General features: G+C 49.2%; 1 long non-coding RNA gene across 1 annotated transcript; it reads right to left on the minus strand.

Moving 5' to 3' along the window:
• Positions 1–9,546: 9,546 nt before the first annotated feature.
• Positions 9,547–19,671, minus strand: LOC135318536 (uncharacterized). Its single transcript, XR_010376687.1, has 3 exons — positions 19,272–19,671; positions 14,733–17,797; positions 9,547–13,743 (listed from the first exon to the last, which is right to left on the minus strand). It is a non-coding gene; the product is annotated as an uncharacterized LOC135318536 (long non-coding RNA).
• Between the last annotated feature and the right edge of the window lie 1,571 nt (positions 19,672–21,242).

Below are 21,242 nucleotides of genomic sequence, written 5' to 3' on the forward strand. Positions count from 1 at the left end.
CTCCCTCCATGACCGATGGTCCTGTCTGTTCCACAGCACCTGTTTGCGCCCCCGGTCATCAACCTGATACCCGTGTCTGTCTGTCCCTCCTCCTGGAGGGCAGTAGCTGTTTCTCCTTCCTCTTCTCTCCCATCCTTAATGTAAAGTTGGTACAGGATGCGGGATGCATGTGGAATAAAAGAATGAATGGGTGGGGAGGGTATAGCTCAGTGGTAGAGTACAGTGCTTAGCATGCATGAGATTCTGGGTTCAATCCCCAGTACCTCCATTAAAAAATAATAAATGAATAAATAAACCTAATTACCTCTCCCCCCAAAAAATTTAAAAAAAAAAAAAGAATGAATGAGAGAATTTGCTCTCTGGAAAGGAAGAGGATATGGCCAGACCAGTTAAGTCTCCTTCCCAAAGCTTTTTGAAGTTTTTTTGTTTGTTTGCTAGTTGAGCTGGAAGTGACTCCCGTGAGCAGGCAATTGCTCACAGAATCATGTCGAAGAGACATCATGTCTCAGTCTTGCCCTTGATGTTCTCGGGCTGGAGAGAGGAGCCAGCCACTGCCACCCCTCTGGTTTTTGGGAAACACAAGGGTGCAGCTCCTCCATTCATGATGGCAACTGAAAGAAAAATATACGATGTAAAAGTTATGAGTTCAGTTTTATTGGGGGAACTTACTGAGGACTATAGCCCAGGAAACAGCCTCTCAGGAGCTGAGGGAGTGGGGAGAACCAAGAATATGTGATTTTTGGCTGGGGAATATGTGCAGTCAAGCACACATCTCAATGAAAGACTAGTGCTGGTCATAAAAATTAGATATCTCAGTGAATGATTTTAATGTTTTCTATGTATGGGAAGATGCAAGGATCTGAGTTCATTAAAATTCCCCCTGACATGTACATCCAGCTATTTAAGGGGTGTGTTTTTCCAAAGCACAGAGTGCTGCTTCCTGTTTTTTGTGCTGAGGTCCTTTCAGAGTGCACAGCAGGTCGGGGATTGCAGTGGCTCATGACTTAATCCTTGTAGAACTGGAGGGTGGACAGCATTCTTTGTTTTACAGTGGACACCACCCTGGGGAAGATTCTTTTTGTTTTGTTTGCACAGATAGGAAGCTTGGGGCTGGGGGCCATGGAATGCAGTCCTGTGTGCAACTCCAGCATCCGGGTTGGGCAGGGCTGGGGTGAGGGGTGCAGGGCTGGAATGAGGGTGAAGTGCCAACTATCAGCGGGCAGGGGTGAGGGTGCAGGCGGCTTGAAGGGGGCTGGAACAGGCATTTGACCACAACTGAAGACCAGAAAACGAGGGAAGGAAAACTGAAAAATAGTAAGAATTGCACCAAGAGAATTTTGATTTTTGAACCTGAAGATAGTTTTTTTTTAAAAGACCAGGTTTCTTTGGGTCTCTGAGTATTTAATGAATGCTTATATGTTTTATAAGCCTAAATTGCAAACAATCTTTGGTGAACAAGATTTAGGGCTTGAGAAGTGTGCCTATCTGGGTCCCATGTGATGCTCTGCCACTGAGCAGACATGGAGCTGAGGCCTGATGTCACCACATAGGCCAGTGTCACAAGGGTAGCTTCAGAGTTTTATAAGATGAAAATAAAACCTATTCAAGATTAAATATATGAGGGGGAGGGAATAGCTCAAGTGCTAGAGCACATGCTTAGCATGCACAAGGTCCTGGGTTCAGTCCCCAGTACTTCTTCTAAAAATAAATGCATAAATCGAAAAAAAAGGTTAAATATGTAAACCTTGAGTTGGGAGGTGACAAGTGTAAAGATATTGTCAAAGGAAATTTCTTGGAGCCTAAAACTACCTCTCGGACATCGACGGCTCCGTCTTTCTAGAACAGTCCAAGGCTGCAGGTGACCAGCTGGCTGACCATCTGTGATGCTTCCAATCAAGCTGAGTGGTGACCTTTGCCCTGGAAAAGGTGAGTCTACATCGTCTCTCCTTTCTCAGACTAGCTTTCAACCCTGTTCTTGTGTGACCGAGTTCTCCCATGCCGTAGCATCCTTGGAATAAAAGAGGGCTGGGGTGACAAGACAGAGTCTCCCTGGTTCCGCCCCCTCCCTTCCTCTCATCCACGCCAGCAGCCAGCTGTCCCCAGGATGTGTGGGGAAGTGACGGGCACAGCCCTTCCTGCTGCTGGAACGGCTCCGTCTCCAGGCATCCTGGGCTGCTCTCCAGCAGGACCCGAAAGCGCTGCCTCCTTATCGCTTACCTGGAGGCCACGCCTGCAGAGCTGAGGAGGTGCAGCTGCCCCTGGGCCCCAGAATTCATTTTCCCCGGGCTGCCCGGATCCCCAGGGCAGGGGGCTGGGAGTGCTCCGGGCACACCCCACTCCAGGAATCCTTCTGGGCAATTCCACTGGTTTGCCGTCCTCAGATCTGACTTGGGGGCCTCGCCATCTTTGGGAGGAATTATTTTCTCTTTCCCTTTTGCAAAAACCCCTGGCAGCTGCCTTGGCTGGCCTTCAGGACGGCGACAGTCCTAGGGAACTGGGCCAGCTTCACTGGGGTATTAAGTCATTTGATCTGGGTACCATTTGGAGCATTCTCTAGAATGTTTTTTATGACAGAATTCAAACTATAGTTTCTAACTGTGATAAGGACAAAAAGGCAATGAGCTTCCAAAACTAGAAATATTCAGACTTTTTGAGTTCCTACACTACTACATCAAAATCGCTTCAACTTAACACTTTTTTGCTGAAAATATGACATTTCACCCCAGATTATTCAGTAATTTGCATCTGTAAAAAAATGACAATTTTCTGCTTAACCATAATATAATCATCACACCAAACAAAATGAACAATAATTTCTTACTGTCATTAAATACCAGGTCCATAGTCAAGTTTCCCCTCTGCCCCCCCCCAAATATATTTCACTGCTGGTTTGTTCAAACTAGGACTCAGTCAATATCCAGATGTGTTTAGTTGTTCAGTTTCTTAAGTCTCCTTAGAACTAGAACAATTTGCTCTCTATATTTTGGACAATAGTAAAGTTTTCCCCACGCTAACATTTTTAATGGTTTCATTTTTCACATTTAAATCTTTGATCCATATGGAATTTATTCTATTGTATGTTGGGCAACGATTTGATTTTGTGTTTCCCCTAATGGTTACCTGGACTTTCCAACACCTTTTATTAAAAAGACCATGTTTTCCCTGTTAGTTAAAGATTTCATATATATCATTTTGTTGTATGGTGACTGTCATATTACCTGGGTCTTTTGTACCTTCTGATGTGTGGCATTAGTTTGTAAGCCCAGCCATATGCCACAGGCACACTGTTTCCATTATAGAGCTTCTGTGGTAGGTTTCAGTATCTGGCAGGCGAGTGCCCCCAGTTTATCACTCTTCTCACAGTTTTCCTGATGATTCTTGCTGGTTTGTTTGTTTGTTTATTTTTAAATTTTTATTTATTTATTTGTGGAAGCCACATTTCATTTGAAGATTGACCCATTTTTGCTAATACACATTTTAATATTGTAAACAAAAACAGAATCTGCAGAGACAATGCCATATTTTCTTCATATGAATGTCAGAGCAAATATATCTAATTTCAGAAGAAAATTCTGTAAATTATGCATTGACTTGGGGAGAATTGCTTTCCTTGGCTGTTGAGTTACCTTATCCAAGAACATGGTATGTCTTTCCATTTATTAAATCCGCTTTCGTGTCTGTTAAGGGTGTTTTAAAGTTTTTTCTTATGAAAGTTTTGCCCAATTTTTAAAAATTTTACTCTGAGATATTTTCCCTTTTTTCTTTGTCCTGTAAGTGGGATTTTCTCTTCTATTATATCTTCTAATCGGTTATTGTATGAATTGATGAAAGCTATTTATTTTATGGTATTTTAATGTTAATTTTATATCCTTACTAAATTCTCTCATTTTTTTTAGCAGTTTGTCCATGGAATCTCTTGTATTTTTCTAGTTTGCAATGAAATCATCTGCAAATAGAGATGTTTTATATTTTCTGTCCAGTGTTTATCTTTTTGTTGTTCTCTCATCTAATGATGTTGGCTAATGATTCCAGTGTGGGTATCGGAGTGGTGGAAACACGTGGATCTCCGCATCTGACTCCTGACTTCGGGGAGACTGCCTCCAGGGTTACCTCACTGAGTAAAGGGGCTTTCTTTTGTTTGTTGCAGACAGGGAGCGGCGTGAGAGTTTGCTGTTCGGTGACAGATGGAGCTTGAGTCAAAGCCCTGTCACTTCAGGGAGCTGCTGTTTTGGACGGCCGTCTTTCTCCCGGTGGTGCCGGGCCTCGGACGGGGCACGTGCTTGTTAAAAGGCCGCTGTTTCCGAGCCACGCCGAATTCCCTCCACGCTGCGCTGTGTGTTGAGAGGTCTGAGTCCACTGGGCAAGCGGCAGCACCCCCCCCCCCCCCGCCCCTCTGACGGCCTCCGGGCAGCCTCGGCGACAGCTGTGCGCTGAGCCGGGCAGCGCTGCCCTGGTGGGTCCTGAAGCTGCTGGCGGGGAAACTGAGCCAGCGCTGCCCAGGCCTTCAGAGTCTTTCGTGAGAAGAGAAGGGAAAAGCATCTATACGATAGTAAATCAGGGTTTCTGTGACGCCACCTGTGACCTGTTAAATGGGCAAGGATGTACATTTCCCTCCCTCCCAACGCATTTCTGGGTGTCTTTGGAGAAAATACAAGAATGGAGGATTTTTGTGTCAACCTCTGTGGCCTAAGAATCATTCCTGTCAAGAATAGTTAGAACTAGGGGGTCGAGGTGGAAAACGGGGAGAAGCTGAAGCAGAAGAGGGGCCGTGGGAGGGGACAGTCTGCTCACACGTAGGGTCTAGGGGTCTGTATGTGGGGCAGGATGTTGTCACAGGCAGCCCGAGGTTCTGTCCTGTCATCCCGAGGACCTGGGAGGGGAGCTGAGAAACAAACAGTTAACAAGGTTGCCAAAGCTCCTCCACGTCAGGGGACAAGGCAGTGGGACCGTCCTTATAAGTGTGTCTGTCATCTGCGTTGCCCCGGGAGGGCTGTAAACGCAGAGGTGCTTGTAAAGGTCTTTCCCTCTGGCTCTGACCCAGCTCCCCTGTCAACCCTGTAGCCCATCACCTGTGCTCAGGGTGTTGGGGGGACCAGAATCCTTCCCGAGGACTCATTGACTCGTTGCTGTTGGTTCAACACAGACTTGCAGCCAGTTCGCCTTCGAAGGGAAGCTTAAGCCACAGCTTCAGGGTTTTGGTGACCAGTGACAAGGCTGTTAGAAAGCTACGGAAAAGAGCAAACTCCTGCGACATGAAACCGTATGCGTCTTAAAAGCATTATGTTGAGTGAAACAAGCCAGACACAAAAGCATGCACACTCTTTGGTTCTACACAGGATGTTCTAGAACATAGCAGACTACTCTATGCTGATAGAAACCACAACAGTGGTTTTCTCTGCGGTGGAAAGATTCATTAGGAAGGACGTGAGTAAGCTTTCCGTGATGATGGAGATGTTCTGTATGACTACAGGGGCTACAGTCAGACCGGCTTATCCACTTGTCAGAGTCATCAAATGGTCTACTTAAGATCTGTTCATTCCACTTTATGTGAATTTTGCCTTAACAAAATAAAAGGAAAAAGAATAAAAGGTAAAGGAAGAGACCTAACACTTTTTTTTTTTTTTTTTTAATGAGAGGTTAAATCCTTGATGCACAGTCCTTGGCAACGCTGCCTTTGAGATGCAATAGGCACCAGAAATGTTTACAAAAGGCGATACCACTGAATTATATGGTGACTCTGGGAGGAAGCAGGAGTTAATTAGAGAAAAGACACAGGGCTGTGAGTAGTTTCTGAGAAAGATTCCCGGAGGTCAAAGGCCTGCAGCCAACCACATTCCATTCATAGCATTGACTTCAGACCCCGATAAGTGAAGGAGCCTTCACATTACTTATATTTACTATAGAATGATCTAACACAGCGAATGTAAAACAAATCTGTGTAAACTAAACTTTTTTTTTTTTTTTTTTTTTGCTACACACACTGAAGTTTCTTTGAGGCAAGTTTAGGAATCCTAAGTACCTTAACCTTCAGGTGGGGGTTAAGGATTCTCTTTCCAGGATGGCTTTGCATCCGCTTGGGGGCTGGGGGTCAGATCCCGTCTAAGAACCCTCCTGAGATTCAGAGCTTCCGGCTGCAAACCAGCCCCACAAGTGTCCAGAGGGCGCAGGGACGGCAGCGTCCCTGCGTGGGAGCCAGTGGTGGGGCCTCTGAACGCCCGCGGATTTCACGCTCGGTCAGCCCTGATCTGTCATAGACGTGACCCGTGCCGATTCTGGCCCTGCTTTGCCCAGCCATCTAGCTGCAGTTGAAGTACACGCCAGTTACGCCTCCTGGTGGGTGTGACTGCCGTCCCCGGAAGCAGGCAGCTCTTGTAGTTGGTACCCATGAGGGGCTATGGCTGGAAATGAGATTTTGGGTCTCTGTTCAAACACACTCTGCACCTGGAGTGATAACCTGGTATGATGATTTCACAATCAAACTGAGCAAATACACTGCGGCCACAGGAGACACCCTGAGAAGTGCCCCTGAAGGAGAAACCCCGGGCTGTTGCCAAAGACAAGGGAGGAGAAGTGTACAGAAGGCAAAACAGTGCCCTCTGGCTGTGAGGACGGCCTGGGAAGCCAGGCCGCGGCCTCTCGTGCGGGGTCTGCCGTTTTCACGGCCCTCTGCGTGGTGTGTGTCTTGACTGTTCTGTGTTTCAGAGAGGAAAGATGAGATGAAGGAGGCTTGGTCCACGGGTAATTCCAGGCCGGTTTCTTCAGCCAGGTCAGGGCAAGGGCTCCTGGTCCAGAAGCACTTTGATTTCCAAAGATGGGAGGTTGTGGGGGTGGACAAGAAAGGAGGGGCTCCTCCAGGGCAGCTGGAGCCAAGAGTAAGGAGGCTTTGTGGGGAGGCTGTGCTGTGCTCCAGGAGATACTACTGTTCTCACCTAACATTTTAATATCATAGCCTCTGGTTCACATATTTTATCTCATCAACCGTCAGAGCAATCCCGGGAGATAAACAGGCTGATCCCTGCTTTACAGCCGAGACGCCCAGAGGGGTGAAGTGGCTGGTCTGAGATCACACAGCCACAGGCTGGGGACTGAGGCTCAACCAGGTGTGGGGGGCTCTGGGTGTGCGCCCTGGGGCTGCCCCGTGTTTTCCTAGAGCGCGGGGAGGGGGACCCTGGCTTGACAAGGCCATCAGTCTTGCGGGAGCTTCCCAAACTACTCCGGTGTGAAAACCTTCCAGAAGGATTCTCCACAGGGCAATGTGGCAAGAAATTGATGGCTTGGCCTGATTAATGGGCCAGGCAGTTAGGAGGTCTTTGCCGGGCTATGAGCATAATTTAAAGGAACCAAGGTGGGAAGAAAGGCCCCCTAACTCACATCTTTAAGGGCTCCAAGAACAAGAGACATGTTAGATCACTGAAAACCTCTCTGCTCCTCAGGCCAAAAAAGACCTGCGTGTTTCTGGCTATTTCGATCAAAGAACAGGGAGTATAGATGAATACACGTGGCAGAAAAAGCAAGGAAAATACTTGCAGGTCGTAAATTTCCAGCTGATGGTTCCTTTGTTATTTTCTGACCGGCTTGGTATTTATTTAACCACGTTCTCCGTGTTCATGCCTCTCCCCACACCTTGTAAATGCCACCCTCCTAGTCGAGTAATTTTTCATTGAATAGAATTGAAACATTGCCAGGAAAGTGGCCTTTGGGATGGCAGGAACGGAGCTGCAGCAGACGGAGTGGGAGAGCCCAGCATGGGAGGAGAAGGTGGCGTTGGAGTCCTGGCCACTTTGCTGTGTGATTTTAGAGATGTCACTTCATCTCTCTGGGCCTCAGTTTCCTTTTCTGTAAAATAAAGAGCTTGGACTGATTGTCCTCTCTGGTTTCAAAGTCCTGTGAATTTCCTGCAATCGTGGTGACTCACAGTATCATCATTATTCAGACGCTGGAAGTAAGACTTGCCCTCTGCTAACGCCCAGAGTGTTTTATCCATGTGTGAAAAGGTGACATTCATACTTTTCATCTCAAGTTTATTTATATGTGCATTTCTTTCTTTTTCCCCCCTCCCTACCTGGATTCTGTATGATTTAGTTGGGCTGTCTTTTTCCTCCTTGTCCACCTCCCCAACCACGCATGGCGCCCGGGGCACGCCTGTCCCCCAGGAACCCTCTGGTGTGAATGAAACATGAGGGAAGACAGCCTCCACTCCTATTTGTCCTGAGGTTGGGTGACTTGATTTAAAGTTTTTCTTACAAAAAGTACATTCTTTCTATTTGATAAAATTGAATATATGTTTCAAGATGCAGAGTTAGAAATAAATTTTATTTTCATAAGGATCTTATTTAAACGCATCTTTTCTAAACCAGACTTTGAATCAAAGTGCCAGGGTTTTCAAGTTTTCTGGAAGATGCTACTCCCCAGATTTCATCATGGCTGCTCTCTTCTCTCTGCCCCAAATTGCTCATGTGGGTCATTGTTGAGCAGTAATTCCCCCATCACCGTTGATACTGGCCCTGACCAGGGTGGCTGGCTTTGCCAGTGGAATGTTAGCCAGTGTGATACAAGCCAAGGTCTTGAATGTGTGCTTCTCCTGGCCACTTGTGCCCCTGCTGTTTATCATGAGAAGAACATGGGGAAGAGACCAGAAGCCACACCGCAGCCTGGACCAACCAAAGCACGATCAAGCTGCTATACCATCTGAAAGTCAGCGAGATACTGAGTGTTGGGGTTGTATGTTGTGCGACCTTATTGCAGCAGTAGGTGACCACAATGACAGATTGAGATCATACTGGAGTAATCATGGTCCAGGCGTACAAAAAGGAGTCAGGTGGCCGTGAGGATCTGATCTCAGACATGTCCCTGCACCCCTGAGGACTTGAATTCCCTGTGAACTGTGCCAAACTCAGGGGCACCATCAGCCATTGTTAAAATGGCACCTGCCGGCTGCGACCTTGTGGTCTCAAGGTTGCTCCTCCTTGTAACCATTCCTTCTTGCCAGCTCCCATGACAGTTCTTGCTAAACAACTCATGTAACTAACCATGGCCTTGCAGTTTTTGCCTTTATAAACTTGCTCCAATTTGAAGTCAGGTGCAACACAATTCGGGTGCTTCTTGAATCTGTGTCTCCTGGGCTGCGGTCCTAACAGACCCCAAATAAATACCTCTCAATTTCAATCAGGTCCCCATTTTGGAAATTCTGGCTGACAACCAATACTTCTTCTCGTTTCCAGTTTCATCCTTGTGTTGGTTACTTTCCCCTAGGTTCTTCATCATGGATGTCCTTGTGCCCGTGGGGCTCCAGCAAGCAGGTGACTTCTGGAGACACGAGCCTGCATTTTGAGAACTGAGTTGAGTATCCCTGCTTCTCTACCGCTGTGTCGGTATTTAATTTGTTATTCTTTATGTCTGGAGTACAACCCCTGGAAACTTCACGTGGTTCACTAACTGTCCTTTAAAAATTAACACATATATCATGTATCACATTTTACAGAACCAGAAGTTCCTGATTGCTCTTCCTCATTAAATCCAGGGCTGAAATAAATTTTAAATAGGATTTAAAAAGTTAAAAGATTGCACATGACTTAAAATAAGGGTATTATTATTATTTAAATAAAGCAAAATTCACATTACATAGAATCAACCATTTTAAAGAAGGGCATTACTCTTTTTTTTTTTAAAGCCCCCTCCTTTCATGAACATGAATTAGTTTCATGAATTAGTCTTTCTTTTTTATAAGCCACTTTGTTTCCCTCCGCATTCTTAGCCTCATGATTTGATGAGACTGAAACCCAGCCTCAGCTCCCGGGGAGGCTCCCTACGTCAGTCAGGGAACCCACGTCTCTGGCCACCAATAACCGGTCCAAGGAAGGACACGTAAACGAGTCAGAACCCAGGAGAGGCAGAGAGACCTTCCTGGGCTTGTGGACTGGGAGGCAGTCTCTCCTTGTTCTGCCTAGAGAGGGATAAATTGGGAGTTCGAGATTTGCAGATACTAGCTAATATACATATAAAACAGATAAACAACAAGCTTATACTGTATAGCACAGGGAACTATATTCAATATCTTGTAGTAACTTAGGGTGAAAAGAACATGAAAACGAGTATATGTGTGTTCATGCATTATGCTGTACACCAGAAATTGACACAACATTGTACACTGTACTTCAATAAAAATACACACACACACACACACACACACACACACAAATAAGAAGGACCCTCTCTCTTCCATTGGATGATACAATATGAAGTAGGGATTAGAATTCCAGCAATTGTGTGTTTTTTAAAGTTTTAATTAAAAATTTTTTGTTTTCTTTTTACCTTTTGATCTTTGGTCTTTCTTTTCTACCTTTTTCACTATTAGTCTTAATTTACTCTAGTAAGTGGCCAGCCAGCTACTTCTTCCATCTTAAATGTTATGTAAACTGTACTTCAGGCTTCGCCTGCGTCACAGGGGGAAGGAGGAGGGAGAAGCAGCCCAGAGTGGTTAGACACAAAGGGGAGCGGGAGGAACTGAGAGAGGAGAGGACTGGAGAGGCAAGAAGCTCCCACGCCATCACTCCGTGGCTGCCCTCTGCTCCCCGCCTGGGCTCCCCTGGCTGGGGTGGGTCTAATGAGGACTCTGTTCTGGGGAGACGCTAATGCTCCCCAGCATCTACCAGTTCAATCAGTTTCTAATGGCATGTATGGTCAGCCCTCCGCATCTGAGGGTTCTGCACCCATGGATTCACCAACCTCGGATAGAAAATATTTGGAAAATAAGAGTTCCAGAAAGTTCCAAAAAGCAAAACTTGAATTTGCCACATACCAACAACTATTTACATAGCATTTACACTGTATTTACAACTATTAACACAGCATTTACGTTGTATTCAGTATTATAAGTAATCCAGAGATGATTTAAAGTATGTGGGAGGATATGTGCTGGTTATATGCAAATACCATGTCATTTTGCATGAAACTTTTTGAGCATCTTGGGATTCTGGTGTCCTGGGATGGGGGGTGGGTCCTGGAACCAATACCCCTCGGGCACTAAGGAACAATTGTTAATCTTGGAACTAGTGGAGGAAAGACGGAACAAGCAATAAGGATTTTTTGCCCCCCATTTCTACTTTTTTTGCCTTTGCCTCTTCAGGTGGGAGGTGAAGATACTGAAAGCACTTGACTTTGACCCCAGTCTTAAATTTCTTATCTTTTCACTCAGGCTTGGGGCCTTTTCTAACTTGTGAGATGCTTCTGTTTGACCAGGGTGGTCACTAATCCCCTCCCTCCCACATCCCGGCAAGCCCCAGACTCGCTGCGGGTCCGCAAGCCTCGGTCCACAAGCAAGAGTCTCTGGCGGTGGTCTGGGGATGCCCGGGGGTCCCTGAGATACTGCAGAGGGTCTGCAAGGTCAAAACTATTTTCCCCAGTAATTCTACCATGCTTTTAGCTTCTGTTCACTCTCGTGAGTGTGGTGTGGGTTTTCCAGAGGCTACATGATGTGTGCGACCCCAACAGACTGAATGCAGAAGCACGAGATGCCAGCTGGCTTCTATTCAGCTAGACATTCAGGAGATCTGCAAAAATTTAAAATAATGCCACACTTGCAATTTTTTCTTCTGGAAAGTATAGTTATTTTTCATAAAATTATGTTATTTACATGAACATGTAATGGATTAGATATTTTAAAAATCACTTTGTTCTAATGTGGTAAATATTGATAGCTTTTCTCCCCAGCAAAAGCTCTTTGGGGCCCTTCAAGGGGAGCTAAACCAAAAAGCCAGAGGACGGCGGCTCTAGAGTCAAAGTACCCACACTTTCCCACTGCGCGTCTGTGCTCAGCCTGGTGGGCGTCAACAGAGGCGGTTGCAGAAGGGGACCCACGGGTCTGTGTGGATCTGCCCTGTGAGGTTGCCCGTCCTGGGCCTCCTCTTGGAGGCACTGAGTCCTTCCAGGGCTGGGTCTTCTGGACCACCTGCCCCCAATTCCAGCCCCAGAAGCACCCTGAGAACATCAGGAGGTGTCATTTGCACTGAGAGATTGAACATACAATGGAGAGACCATACATACATAAAAACAGAGCCGCTGCAGCAACCGGCCCATAACAGCCAGGACTCAGTCAGCAACGGCCAACTTCCCTAACGTCTGCCCGACTTCCAGCTCAGGACCAACCAGAGAAAGGCGTATGTGCTCTCATAACTAACCACACAGGATGCCCGCTTCTAGTTTGCTGCTTCCTGCCTCCCTGTGCACAAGCCCGGAGCAGGCCCACCTGAAGCCCCTCTTGTTCACCAAAAGGCTTTCCCACTTCCTGCTTCGCTTGCTTTTGAGTCTCGGCCAGAGGCCAGCCTTATGCGTTGAGTTGTGTCCTCCAGGAATTCCTGTGTTGAAGTCCTGATCCTCGGGACCTCAGAATGTGCCCTTCTTTGGAAATAGAATCACTGTGGATGTAATTAGCTAAGACGTAGTAGCTAGTAGGGTGGGCCCCTCATCCAATATGACTGGTGTCCATATAAAACGGAGAAATTTGGACACAGATCTGCACAGAGACCCAGGGATGCATTTACAAGTCAAGGAACACCAAAGGTCACCGACAAGCCACTGGAAGCTAGGAGGGAGGCCTGGGACAGATTCTCCCCAGCACCTTCCAGGGGGAGCATGGCTCTTCTGATTCCCCGATCTCAGACTCCAGCCTCCAAAGCTGTGAGAGAATTCCTCTCTGCTGTCTGAGGCCCGCAGCGCGTGGTGCCTTGTTACGACAGCCAGAGCAAACCAAGGCAGCCGGGGATGGTGCAGATGCCCCTCTTGCTGCAGCAAGTTCTGACAAATGATAGCCCTTGCCTGCTGTCACTGGGTGGTCTTCATCTGTTTCCACGGCACCCACAGCCCTGCTGTGGGAAGTCAGGCCTGCAGATGGAGTTAACACGCCCCCAGGCAGCCAGGCTTCCGGAGGGCGGATGGCTGCTGGCAGCCTTTTCCCAGGCTTTGAGCACTGGGCCTTGACACGGCCCCGGGGATGACCTGAGATGGTCCCATAGGAGCTGGACTGACCGTGGGGTTGGCCCCAGCGCTGCTCTGCCATCACCTCTCTGGCTGGTGACCAAAGAGCTTCCCAGGAGGCAGTGTGGGGCCCAGGCCTGGCTCCGGGCGGTGGTATCCTGACCCCGCAGCCGGCCTCACCCAGACTCCCAGGCTGCGGGTGCTTGCAACGCAGTGGTAACCCTGGAAGTCTGTGCTGCTGTTTTCTTCCCATTTTGTTAAGTGTTTGGGGTTCTTTCAGAGGTGTCCGTTTGGCCTTCCAGGTGGTTGGGGAACACGGCCTCTTGCCTCCCACAGCAGGCGGAGGCTGACTGGAAACAAGTTATTTTGAGATGGGCACGGGCTGTACAGATAACAGTATTTTACTGCCGGAGTCGTGTGAGCAATGTTGGGGTTGGGGGAGAAGAATGTAGATGAGTTTAAAAATAGAAGGCTGTAATTAGCCAAGCACAGATTTGTTCTAGAAGGCATCGATTACTACAGCAACCACACACCCCAGATTCTCCAGGACAGTCTTCATTCTGTGAAATTTGATTCTTTTCAGTAAAGGTGATCTGTTAAAAGTCTGCATGTTACTTAATGCTATGGAATTGTATGACGTCACACACAAATTAACTCACAAATCCAAACAGCACCTTGTCCTGTCATCACTCATTTTCTTCTTTTTTTCTTTTTTCTGTTTTGAAGATACGGGCATTGCGGCTGTGGTCCTTCCCATGGGTTAAGGACTAGCTATGAAGATAAGAATTCAGGAGGGTGTGTGAGACATGGGGCCGCGGAGAGGGTGTGAAGCGGGGAGTTTGGCTTAAACTTCTTGGCTGGAGAGCTGGACATTTTTTATTGGATGTAAATTCAAAGGGCTCATTTTCAAGTGTTCTGTATGCTGCGTCTCACACAGTTCCAGAGTGGCTGTGCAGGGGACACTTGTGTGAGCCGCTCCGGGCGTGGGTTATTACGGCTTACCCACAAAGTGATGGGTGTGTGATGAATGAGATTTGTACAAATGCATCCCTGCAGAGCCCAGAGCCTGGAGCTTGGGACCAGAGGGACCAGAGTCCCCCGGGTGGCCCCAGAATGGTGCCAGGCAGAGGATAGGAAACCATCGTTTCATTTTCTGCCTCAGTTCTCAGGGGCGGTGATGGTTTTGTTGGCCGGTAGATGAAGGGGGAAGGAGGCCAGCATGAGTCCAGGAAGTGAGGATACTGGGGTTGGAGATGGGAGACACCCACTCAGTGCTGCTGGATGGTCATCTTAGCACCAGAAACCTACATTTTGGAAACTTGAATGCTCATTGCTATTTGTATTTTCAATAAGGATTCCCGTTAGTTTTCTGCAGTCTTAGTTTTATTAATATTCTTTTGCAAATATCAGCTAATTTTGGTTATCCTCAGGGGATAAGAGGAGAGAGACTTTGATCTAGGGCTGGAATTTTGATGGGCATTATGGAAATCGGAGTTAAAAGGAAACCAGTCCTAAGGGAAGATGACTCTCGGAGGAAAGAGCCGGGGAGCCCTGGAGATGAGTTGAAAACGCACCTCTGTCTACCAGCGTCTCCTCTCCACCGCTTCTCTGCTTGAACTTCCCAGGGGTTTGCACTTTGGTTTTAAAAGGAAGCTGTTCTGCGTCCTGACTGTGCGCTGCCCCAGGTGGTGGCATCTCAAAAAAACTTGCCTCCAACACTACCTTTCCTTTGTAAAACAGTTTCTCAGCGTGTGACTTACCACTAGCATCCGAAGCTCCTGGAGGGCTGTGAATCCCAGAATTCCAGCTTCTTCTTCAGACTGAACGTCTGAATCAGAATCTCTGGATCCCTGGGCCGAGGGATCAGCATTTTCAGCACACATCTAATTGATTTTTAAGCACACCAAAGATTAGGAACCACTACTGCAAAATCTCAAAGTGTGCAGCTGAACCCTGAACCCAGTCTTACCTCTGCAGTCTTGGATCATTTCAGGAGAGGATCATTTCAGACCTCCAAGGCCACATGCCCGCATTCCTTCTGCTTGAGTGGCGGAGGCACGTGTCTGTGTTTATAAGGCGAAGGCCCAGCCAAAAGATAACCACAGGGCTCGTGCCCTCAGTGGGACGCAGAGACGTGCACTGTTTCCCAAGACAGTGACACCAAACCCTGCTGATGACCGTGTCTAGATGTGTGCGTGGCTCCACGGCCGTGTACAGAACGCGGAGGCCTGGGGAAGGGTCTGAGGGATGACAGCACGTGCAGGGCGCCCCGACCGCCCCCGTGCTGATCTGTAAGGTCACCACGTGTCTGCGTCTGTCTTTGGAGGGCGCCCAGCTCAGTGTGGTGAACAGCTGATAAATGCTGGTACCCTGAGCGGTTGAGCCTTAACTTTTGCAACTGGGGGGCAAACATCTGGAATGGTTTCCTGTGGCAATGGGACTGTTGTTAGTCTTACAGATAGAAGCAAAGGATGAACCATGGAAACTCATTAGGTTCTGCTGGAGATTTACCAGTCACGCCCAGACAGGTAAATCAAGGTCAGTCCTGCCCCCATGCCACGCCCTCTTCCCAGATGTCAGCTTCTTAGCCATTTCTTGATTTCTCCATCCGAAGCAGCACACTCTCTCATCCCTCACCCTGATTTACTCTTCCTCAAAGCCCTCCTAAATGCACCTGTTCAGCATCAATCCTCTCACTGGAACCTGCGCCCCCAGGGAAGGCTCTCAGGTGGTCCTGATCATCATAGGATTCTCGGGGCCTGGAGTGGTCCTGGCCTGTGGCAGATGCTGACAGAGTGTTGAATGAATCGATGGAAGACAAGATGCCCAGAGGAAGAGCCATGGGCTCCTTCGCGCCCCTCTAAGTGTTACCTGCTCACTGGGGCAGGAACTCTCCAAGTTCATGCTCCTAATGAATCTGAGCTATGTAAGAGTGCCTGGCAAACCTGGTTGGATACAACAGGTGCGTAAATCTGCAGTTGTGGGCTGTATACTCCTGTGCCTCTCATCTTTGGGGTGACTCCCATCCAAATGGAGCCCCCAGGTGGGCTCCACAGTGAACCACACGCAGCTCTCAGCTCCCTTTCAAGGCTCTTGGCCCCTCCTACCTGCCACTCATGAAAAGTCTCTGATTCTTTAAGGCCCGCTTGACCCCGCATGACCCCACAATTCCTTTTGACATCACCAACCCATCCTGACTTTGCTGACTCCGCAGTGCCCACGGCCTTGGGGCCCATGGTACCCGGGGCAGCTCTGCCCAGCTCTGGGTCCGGTAATGCGAGAGGCAAGTGGGACTGATGGACTCCTGGATGCAGGGGCCCAGGCATCTTTTAAAATCCCTCGTATCACCTTGTTTGTGTGGGGCACACAGTAGGTGCACGTGGAACCCCCATTGACTGTTTAATTGTTTGGGCTCCGTCCCTGGATACACTACGGTCAGTTTTCTCACATCTTCCTCACTTTAGGTGACTAGGATGTGAGGGATCCCCTGCTGAATTTAAAACATGTTTATCAAACAGATGCACAGAGTTGAAGAACTATCCAGAACTGAAAGGCACAGGATGGTGAGCACTCTCCCTCCCTCCAGTCCTCTCCTCCCACAGAAGTGCTCCCCAGAAAACCATGTCACCCTTTTAGCCTTTGCTTTTGGGCATTACCTCCTGTGTCCGTTTCCCATGGGTGCTTTAAAAATTACCACAAATTTAGTGGCAACAACACAAATCTGTTACCTTACAGTTCTGGGGATCGGAAATCCGAATGGGTTTCACCGGGCTGACATCTAGGTGTTGGCGGGGCTGTGTTCCTTCTGGAGGGTCCCGGGAGAATCTGTTTTCTTGTCTTTTCCAGCTTCTAGAGCCTGTCTGCAGTTCTTGGGTCGTGGCCCGGTCCTCCACCCTCACAGCCAGCAGTCACTTCACTCTGACCTCTGCCTCCAGGGTCTCACCTCACACTCTGACCCTCTTACCTTCCTCTTGGATCTTTTAAGAATCCTTGTGATTACACTGGGTCCAGGGGGCCATAATTTAGCCCCTAACACTGCGCCTCCGTGTCCTGATCTCTAGAGGTTGTGATGATAACCTTCTAAAAGGCAATTATGGGAAAGAGCTTTGCAGACTGCAGAGTGCTGTGCAAATAGAAAGAGTTGCTGCTTCCTTTGTCCTCATGACCTGTGCCTGGGCCCCTGCTGTGACTGTTTAGCTCTGGCAGAAATACCAGGCAGAATCAGACCCCTAGAAGGTGGGGAGAACCAACATGGGGCGGTGGGGTTGGGGCCCGGGATGGCGGCGCACTCTTCCTGCGTCGGGCCTCTCTTCCCTGCTGCCCCTGCTGTGTGTGCTGACGCTTGCTCAGGGGACCTTCAGTGCGCACCTGCTCTGTGCCATGACGCGGGGAGGGGTTGTGGAGGAGGAGGGAAGGGTGGCCCACACCAAGATGTAAAAGGCCCAAGAATTCTGGGTGCCTTTGGCCCTCCCGGTACTTAGAAGTGATGGTGTCTTTACTGGGGGACCAACAAGGTTTCTGGTGACCAGTTTTCCCTTCATTGAATCACATTAGATTCTAACTAATGTTACTGCCCAAGCAAGCATTTGCTGATGGTGGTCGGGGTACCAAAGATGGATTTAGTTCCCTTTGGCCATTTGCTTCATTTTGATGGTATCATTTGTCAAAATTTATAGACATGCTCTTGCTTTCTGAATCTTCCTTTTATTTCTAGAAAAGTGAGGAAGGAAGGAAGGAAGGAAGGAAGGTCATATTTTTGTCCTCCGATGATAAACGGTAAATCTCCTCCTCGGTGCCCAACCTCGGCTTTGAAATCAGCAGGAGTCTGAGCAGATGAAGAGACAGGAGTCAAGAGCATGTCCAAACAGAATAACTTTTCCCATTTTAATAATCATGTTTAATGCTTATGTCATCTTGGGGGTTCTTAGTCTCCACTTTTGAGCCAACACTGTCGATTTATCAACTTGTTTTCTTTTTCCTTTGATTTCATAGTTCTTTCTCATTATTTTCTGACTATGGCTTTGCTTTGTTTCCTGGAATGGGAAACAGAAGTGGTTCTGATGAATCCTGGGAAAGGCCAGATCTTACTCTCTGATGACCCGGCTGCTCGGAGGGCAGTTTGGCCCGTAGAGAGCCCTGAGATTCCTGTTCATATCTCTGGAATGTGGTCACATGTGACTGTGAGCAGTCAGTAGGCTCATGTGGTCTCAGAACCCCACAAAGGGCAGAAAAGCACCCCTTGAAGGCTCGAGGAGTATTAAGTGAGTTAGAGAGACCAGGTCTTAAAATTTCCTGAGTGGTCTGCAAGAAGTGGGAAGACCCCTCTCTCAGACTCTCTCCAGAGTCCCTGGGCATGGGGACGGAGAGGGCTTCCCTCTTCTGTGTCCTCTCTTCCCTCTTCCTAGGAACTCACCCCTTTAATTTACCCCTTCTCCTACCAGAAAATCAGGGGTTTAAGGAATTTCACATATTAAAGAATCTGAAGAGGATGATTCTTAATCTCAGAGAATTGCTAGCGGTGGAATTTCGGGCATTTCCACAGTGTTTTAAATGGTAGGGGGCTTCTAGCTCCCCTGTAGGTGGCTGAAGTCAACTGGTTTGGCTCTACCAAGGTATCGTGTTGGGCCTGAGACAAATGTTCATTTGACATGAATGAATATAAGTTGGGACAATTTTAATATCCCTTAGGATTTCCCTCAGAGAAGTGTATCCGAGGGAGGCCGTTTTTTCACTCCTGGCCAGCTCTGTGGTCAAGAAGCGGCCCCTCATAGCCAGAGCATTCTCATGACGGCTGGAGCCCACAGTCCGCCTCCTCCTTCCTCCAAGCCCAGTGTGAACAAGGTGCTGGGGCAGGAAGGCTGGGTCCAGGGGCAGCGCCAAGGCCACGGGCATGTAAGGGGCTCTGGTGGGTCCTGCTGACAGGTTGTCTTCTCCTGGGGACCCGAGGTTGGGTTCCACAGCGGGCACACCTGGGACAGGGGATCAAGCACGCAGCCCATTCCCTGACAAGCGCACGGGGGCACTGAGCCAAGCCTTTCCCTTCAGACCTCCGGGCCCAAGTGCGGGCCTGAGGATGGGTCACTCAGCAGCGGTATTACGATTGGACATCCCACGCAGCTGAGATGTAGAGTCTGGCTTTATGCAACTTTGGGCAAGTTCCTCCTACCCGTCTGGGCCTGTTTTCTCATCTCTAAAGTGGGGAAGGCAAAGCCTGCCCTGCAGGGTCGTTAAAGGATAGGAGAGATGGGGGAGACACTGGCGCCTTTGTGGGATTCGCAGACACGAGCTGCTCTCATTACCACATCTTCTCAGATGAGGTTGACTCCGGATTTACTGCTGGAATGTTCTTCCATGCCTCAAGGGTTTCAGTGGGCGGAGTGCAGAGTGATGACAAAGACGTTTAAACGCAGGAAAACCACAGGAAGCCTCCACTGACGCCGGCTAACCCAGCTACCACTTGAGGCCCTGGCAAGTGCTGGTCAAGGGCCTGGAGGCGACAAGATGACACCAGGGCGGTGTGCAGGCCCGCAGGGCGCGGCTGTCCCGGCGGGGAGCGGGCAAGCCGGCTGCAGGCCCCTCCGGCGCTCTCGTCCTCGCCCCTTGCTCTGGGGAGCCCCCTGCACTCTGTGCGGGAGCCACGGCGAACCGCAGCCTCGGTACTGAGGCGTGACTCCAGCCGGCGCAGGACAGAGGACGAGCTGTCAGACCAGCTCTCGCGATAAGACCCTCGCAGGGGTGGTGCCAGCGGCCGATCGCCACGTTGGGCGGAGCTACGAGGCGGAAGAGACGCCCGGGCTGCCGAACACGTGATCGCGCTCTCGGGGCGCCGATTGGACAGACGCTCCCTGGCCACGCCCTGAGGGCCAGGTCATTCCTCCCGGGAGCCGCGGGAGAAGTGGCGCCCGCGCGCTCACTTGGGTGGGGCAGTTCGGCTGTCCTGCAGACCAAGTCAATTATGGGTCCGTCCTGCTGGGTCTCCGGTGGCGGACACCTCAGCTGTGCTGAGCTTGGCGTCCTGCCGGGCAACTCTCCGGCAGGGCTTTCCAGAGCATGCTCCAGGGCTCCAGGCGTGCGCTAGGAAAGCAAGCCCTCCGCGCGGGGTCACACCCCCGCTGTCGCCTGTGTCGCGGTGCGGGAAGCCGGCTCTCACCGCCCTGAGGGATTCTCCCAGGAGAATCCTTGCAGAGGTCATCTTCCCCTCCCCGCAGTATCCGAGCCCGGCCCCAACTTGCTTTTCACTCTTGTTCCCCCTGGGGGACGCAGATCGGACCTCGAACGCCCCACTCCTCCCCCGCCTGTCCCGGGTTCCCCAAGTTGGATCGGCAGGGAGGACTCTACAGTGAGACCTCTTCTGTGACACGGGTGCAGGCACTATTTCTCTCTTTCCTGGCAGAAGGTGGCGGGCTGCTGCTGGCCCTCGTTCCTGCTTGCGTCTGGCAAGTCACGGATGTGACTTCTGAGGGAATTTACAGCAGAGCCTGCCCAGGATTCCCAGAAGCTCTGCTTGAATGAACAGCGAGTCCCCCTCCTCCACATCCTCCTCCAGCTCTCTGCAGCTCCACGCGTGGTGTAAACACCGACTCAGGAGACCCTCAGCAAATAAGGAACTCTGGAAGGGGAGAGAGAACAGCCCTTTCACAACTGTAGTGCAATATACCACGGCTTCCACTGCCAAGTGGTCCCCGTTCGGCACTAATTTATCAAATACAATGACCCTACGAGTTAGATGTCACCTTCATTTTACCCAGGAGGACTCTTGAGACTCAAGAGGTAAGGCTTAAAAGGTTGTGTGTGCAATTTCTCGTTCTTCACGGTAGCTGGCACACTGCCCACTGCACAGTAGACTGGTCATTGACAACTGACCACATGAACTGGGCTGTGAGGATCATTCTCCTGGCCAAGCCCACCAGCCACTGGGCTGTGTCCTGACAGGAAAAGTGTCATCGCTCTGCTCCAATTGCACCTACTTGTTAGCAAGGAGTAGCACTGATTAGACCTTGTGAAATCTACTGTTGAGTTTTCTTCCCATTCATCAACTTCTAAGGTATTACCTGTTTTGATTTTAAACAGTTGAAGTCCTTTGTGGTCCCCTCCACTTTCTAATCAATACCATGTTTCCTCAAAATGAATAGGGGTCCTCAACCCCTGTGGGACCCCTGTTTTCACTGGCTTTTTTGGGGAAAACAATATAAACTTAACTTGAGAGCTTCTGGTCTCAATCTAAGGATAACACGCTGGATACTTCATTCCATAGAACTCCAGATCCCCAG

Source organism: Camelus dromedarius, chromosome 2, assembly GCF_036321535.1.
Source record: "Camelus dromedarius isolate mCamDro1 chromosome 2, mCamDro1.pat, whole genome shotgun sequence".
Taxonomy (NCBI): Eukaryota; Metazoa; Chordata; class Mammalia; order Artiodactyla; family Camelidae; genus Camelus; species Camelus dromedarius.